Consider the following 6,245-nt stretch of genomic DNA (forward strand, 5'->3'; position numbering starts at 1 on the left):
GAGCGCCGCCATAGGAGGGAGCCTCAAGAGCCTGGAGAGGGACAGGGGGGACTCCTTGGAGCCACTGCAGCCCCGAGCAGAGAATGAGGGGAGAAGGGAGCCCGGGAGCCCAAACAGCCCCAGCATCCCGAAATGGGGAGAGCCAAGAGGGGGGAGCTTTTGGCATCGCTGGGACTGTCAGCAGCCTTGGGAGGGCAGGCACTGAGGAGAAGTGGGACCCCCAATCCAAGCGTGGCCCCAGCAGCTGGGACAGGGGGAACCCCCAAACACCAAAGAGGAGGGACTGAATCTTGGTGTTTGGGAGGTTTTTATGCCACCCAGATTGCCAGTGACTCCTAGAGATGGACTTGGGCAGAGGGACCTTCAAACTCAATGTGCTCATCCCTTGTTTTCCCCAAACCAGGATTTCCCATTCCCACCCCCTGGCAGGCTGCAAGGAAGAGGAAGATGCCCCAGGACACTGAGGCAGGTGAGGAGGAAGTCAGTGCCCCTTTCCCCTTTGTGCTGCTCCATCTCCCAGCCCAGCATGGCCCTGGCTGCAGCTCAGCCCTGGGGGGATCTCCTTGCCCTTGCCTGTGGTACGGAGGCAAATCCCATCCTGTCCTTGTCCTTCTTCACCCAGAGCAGGAGCTGGGCATGGAGAGCAGGGAGGACAAATCCCCACGGCAGGACCTGGTGGAAGAGGCCGTTTTGAGCGGCTCCACAGTGCAGGAATCCAAAGGGGAGGAAAAGGCCTGGAGATGCCGCACGAGGAGGGGCTGCAAACGCAGCTGGCGGGGATCTGAAGGGGAAAGAGCCAGCCTGGGCCGGGAAGGCGGCCGGAGATGGAGCCAGAGCTCAGAGCTGGTGCTCCATGAGCAGCTCCATGATGGGCAGAAGCCCCAGAAACGTGTGGAGTGTGGGAAGAGGTTCCGGAGGAACTCCGACCTGATGAAGCACCAGAGGACCCACACTGTGGAGAGGCCTTACAAGTGTGATCAATGCAGGAAAAGATTACAGACCAGCTCGCATCTCCTCCAGCACTAGCGCACGCACAGAGGAGACGCCCTTCCGCTGCCCCGACTGTGGGAAGGTATTCAGACATAAGTCCCATCTTGTCATGCACCAACAAATCCATACTGGGGAGAGGCCCCATAAGTGTGAGGAATGTGGGAAGAGCTTCAGCCGGAGCTCCAGCATGATCTGGCACCAGGTAATCCACACCGGGGAGAGGCCCTATGAGTGTGGGCAATGTGTGAAGCGCTTCAGCTTGAGATCCCAGCTGATGAGGCACCAGGTGGTCCACACTGGGGAGAGGCCCTACGAGTGTGAGGAATGTGGGAAGAGCTTCAGTTGGAGCTCAACCCTGATCAGGCACCAGAGGACCCACACTGGGGAACGGCCCTACGAGTGTGATCAATGCAACAAGAGATTTAAGTCCAGCTCTGATGTCCTCCAGCACCAGCGCATGCACATAGAGGAGAGGCCCTTCTGCTGCCTCGACTGCGGGCAGGGCTTCAGGCAGAACTCCCATCTTGTCATGCACCGACAAATCCATACTGGGGAGAGGCCCCACGAGTGTGAGGAATGTGGGAAGAGCTTCAGTCGGAGCTCAACCCTGATCAGGCACCAGAGGACCCACACTGGGGAATGGCCCTACGAGTGTGGGGAGTGTGGGAAGAGGTTCAGACAGAGCGCCAACCTGATTCAGCACCGGAACATCCACACTGGAAAACGGTCGCACAGGTGTGGGAAATGTGGAAAGAGCTTTAGGCAGCATTCCTACCTGATCCGCCACCAAAAGATCCACACTGGGGAGAGGCCCTACGAGTGTGATAAATGCAGGAAGAAGTTTAAGACCAGCTCCTGTCTCCTCCGGCACTATCGCACTCACAGAGAGGAGAGGCCCTTCCAATGCCCTGACTGTGGGAAGGGATTCAAGCACAACTGCACCCTCATCACCCACCGGCGCATTCACAGTGGGGAGAGGCCCTACGAGTGTGAGGAGTGTGGGAAGAGCTTCTCACAGCGCTCTCACTTGAACAAGCACCAGCGGATCCACCAGTAAGAGAAGCCCTGTGAGTGCCCCGAGTGCGGGAGGAGGAGCTTTGTGTGCTGCTCCAGCTCCATCCCCCAGTGGAGGAGGCACTTTGGGCACAGCCCTGGTCACTCACATTCCCTGTGATCCATGGTGGGAACGCACCTGGCTGCTTCTCCTTTCCCTTTGGCCTGAATTTTCTTCTTCTTCATCTTCATCTCTTAAAAGCAGCCAAACAGTGTTAAATGAATGAAATTGATCAAAGATGTCCAAAGTCCCTCCATTAATCAGGAGTTTGAGGGGGGATTTAGGACTTGGGGACACATTCTGTGTGGAGTGCCTCTGTGTCTAAGAGGCAGGAATTTGATTTCACCCTTCTTGTGTTGCTAAGAACTCCTCCCTTGACCCAAACCCCAACTCCAGCCATGGGATACCAAATAAAAACCCCATTGCTCTGCCTTTGCTCTGTCTGTCGGGGGTCAGAAATGGATTCTGGAGTTTTCTCAAACCAAGACCCAACTTGTTTGTTCCCGACATCAGCAGCTGCAGCCTCCCTGGATACCATGAACTCTGGAGAATGGGGGCAGTCACTGAGGACAGGTCCTGGATTGCAAGATAAGTGTGTGTTCTGTTTGCCATCTGTCAGAGGTGGGGCAGTTATCTTCTGTTCATTGGGCAGTTTATCTCTTCCACAACCAATCCTCCCTCCAGGAGATATCTTCTGATAATGGACTGGCCATTAATTATTAATTATCTGCTGTTAATGGGCCATTGAGTGTCCCTGCATGGCTGATAAAATGACATCCTGCCAGTGGGTGATGCTCCACCCAGGAGGAGGAGCCAAGCATTCCTACCTGGATAGAATCTGAGGTTTGGAATTCCACAGCAGCCTTTTCCCACTGGATTCCCAGAGGATCAGCCTTTTCCCACTGCATTCCCAGAGGAGCAGCTGTCTTCTCCACTGGATTCCCAGAGGACGGAAGATTCCCCAGCCCATCTGCAGCAGCCCGGACCTTCAGAGGAAAACTCCACCCTTCTCCAGGCTCCCTGCTCCAACAGAACCACACCTGGCACTGCAGGAGGGCTGCAGCCACCATTGACTGGGACTGCTGCCAATACCCTGACCCACAAGGTGTCAGGTACTGTTCTGACTCTGTCAGTGGTTTTGTTTGTTTGTACTACAGCATTTGTATTTTTCATTTTTCCTTATAAAACCTGTTATTCCTATTCCCATATCTTTGCTTGAGAGCCCCTTAATTTCAAAATTACAACAATTCAGAGGGAGGGAGTTTACATTTTCCATTTCAGGGGAGGAACCTGCCTTCCTTAGCTGACACCTGTCTTTTCAAACTAAGACAATAACAGTTACTTTAACACAGAGATATAAAATACATTTTAATATCTTTGAAAAGCCAATATTATAATATATGTATATAACAATAGTTACCTTAAAAACATGGGGGTAGAAAGCTTACGAGGAGGGGAATTTCCAGTAAGGGAAGCAAAATTCCCAGTACTGGGACTGGGCCATGGGACCGACATCTACCATCATTCAGCAAGAGGTTTATTTTTATGGATACGTATTATAATATTGGCTTTTCACAGATATTAAAATAGATTTTATATGTGTGATGGTTAAGTAACTGTGTTGTAAAGATATAGCTTTGTTTTCTGTCATTAATTAAGCTTAGTGAAATAGCTGCTTGTGTTAAACTGCCTGCTTGGATGGGATAACATCCAATGCACACAGGATGAGGACACCTTTACAGATCTGCCAACTATCAGCACTCCCCATCTGAAGGCAGAATGGACCAAGGCCCAAAAACTGGAGGTGATAAGAATGGACTAAAACCACAACCAAGGAATCTGCATGCCCTAAAAAGGCAGATCCAAGGAAGAGCCATGCTAAACCGTTCTTGAAGCATGTAAACTAGTTTGGGGGTAAAGTTTGCTGTGCATGAGCGTCTATGAATATGCAACAGGCTGATGTAAGGGGAAAGGTATTTCAGGAGGATCCCCGGTGCCAAGATGCACCGGCTGTGATAACCTATGGTCCTGGTCTCCCATTGTCCTTTATTAAACTTTTTACATTTTCACAGGAGAGTGAACGTGTTCTTGACATTTAGGAATGGTTTAAGTTTTTTTGTTTTTCATGGGAGGGAGTTTTGAAGACCTACAAGTAGCTAATCTGCCTGCAACAAGGACCATTTCACAGGCTCTTGTCACCTTTCCTGACACGTCTGCTGCAGCCCTGGAGGCTCCTTGGGGGTGGTTATGGATGATTACAGGCAGCGCCTTGATGCCCTGGATCAGTGGTGCCCCCTCCTGGGAACCCCCACATTTTGGGGGAGAATTTGGAGGGTTTTGAGGAGATTTGACGGAGATTTTGTCTGGGTTTGAATCCCACGCCAAATTTGGTGTCCGGGAGATACCAAAACCACCCAAAATCCACCCAGAATTGACCCAAAATTACCAAAAATTAACCCAAAATTTCCTCCAAATCCATCCTCTGGGGGTTTGGGGGAGATTTGGAGGGATTTTAGGGGAATTTTAGGGGAGAATTTTTAGTGGGTTTGAATCCTACGCCCACTTCGGCATGCATGAGGTACCCAACCCCCCCCCAAAATCCACCCAAAATTTTTCCTGAGGTAGTTGGGAGGAAGTTTGAGGGGGTTTGAATGAATTTGGTGGTTCCGGGGGAGATTTTATGAGGGTTTTTAGCAGTCATCATCATCCAAAACACAACACCCCATGCCAAAGCCTAGACCAAACCCTAAGGACTGTGCCTCCCATGGAGAGGAGATCAAAGAACTGCACCCCTTCTGGGGAGGAGATCAAAAGCCAGAGGAGACTGAGCTATTAACTCATTAAGTAAAAACGTATTCATTTAATCAAGTATCATCATTTCTGTTACTTTATCCTTTGTGATTAAGTCTCGAATGCTTTTCTATTCCTTGTTAATTTAGCTGAATAATATTCATTTTGGTTTTGTAAACTATTAAGTCATATTCCTGATCTTATATATGTGGTCCCATATGTCTAATAAACCACAAACTTACAATTTAGCAGCAGTTTTAATTGAGATAAAATAATACAATCAAATAGCATCCAGTAGTTACAAAAAGAAATTTGGCAGTGGTTCAGATAAAGCATAAGCAAAACCCATCGATCGGGGTATGGGGAGGGCTTCCCACCCTGCCTCACGTGCAAAAGGCAAAAGGATCCCAACACAACTTATATACTGTGTGCTAATACATATTCATCAATATTTTCCTGTAAATCTCCTCCTATTTCCGATTCCTGAAATCTACATCACCACAGCACACACAGCGCATGCTTCCGCTGTGGCTAAGGGGGCTTATGGCTCTTTGGTGCTCTTCTTGGAGGAAGGCCAGCAGTCTTCCTCGCTGTCCTCTGAATAACCTGGCAGGTTGTGCACGTGCCCCAAGTCCTGTGTTATGTAAGTAAGCACTGTGTTCCAAGTAAGCCTTATTATTTTATAGATAAGAGCACTATTTTAGATTCCCTGTCTGGAATTGTCCCAACTTGATTCATGTCACGGCCGATCCTGTCCTGGGAGTTGTCTTAACTTTGTCTTGATGCCAATTCTGACTTGGGAGTTTTCCTAACTTTTGTTCATCAAGGCCAATTCCAATCTCCTGTATACTTTTTCCCACATGTATCATCTACAAAGAAACCCATTTGTTTCATAATATTAATCACATTTACATTTCCAATTATTTTCCAAAAATATTGATATAATTACAATTTTCTTAGCATGAACCACATTCATTTATCACAGAAGGCCAAAAGCTTGGAAAAGGATGAAAGAAACGCTCCAATGATGACAATGACAAAACAACCCAATTTATTTTTGACAGCAAATGAATGCCAGCTGCCCTCCAGCCCTCCCAGCCTGGCAGGCCTAGTGGGGCCATTCCCATGGCATGAGGCGCTGGCAGCCTGCGGAGAGAAACCAGAGAGCCACGGTCAGTCACAGCAGGCTCCTGTCCCCCTGTCCCGCCACGGCCTGTGCCCAGGCCAGGCTGCTGACTGTGCTCAGAGCCCAAACCTCCCAAACCATTCTCTGTTTTTAGAGAAAGGCAGCGTGGCAGGCCACATTTCGCCTCCTCTGCTTAATCACGGCACAGCAACCTCCTCAGCAGCTGCAGGAGCGGCCACCTGCCCAGAGCCCTTCTGCCAGCCAAGCTGTGGATCCAGATGCCCA

At 49.7% G+C, this 6,245-nt stretch overlaps 1 pseudogene; it reads left to right on the plus strand.

The window, feature by feature from the left end:
* The first annotated feature begins 636 nt into the window (after positions 1–636).
* Positions 637–2,164, plus strand: LOC131557255 (zinc finger protein OZF-like; annotated as a pseudogene).
* Positions 2,165–6,245: the final 4,081 nt, after the last annotated feature.

The sequence above is a fragment of the Ammospiza caudacuta genome, chromosome 4 (genome assembly GCF_027887145.1).
Source record: "Ammospiza caudacuta isolate bAmmCau1 chromosome 4, bAmmCau1.pri, whole genome shotgun sequence".
Lineage (NCBI taxonomy): Eukaryota > Metazoa > Chordata > Aves > Passeriformes > Passerellidae > Ammospiza > Ammospiza caudacuta.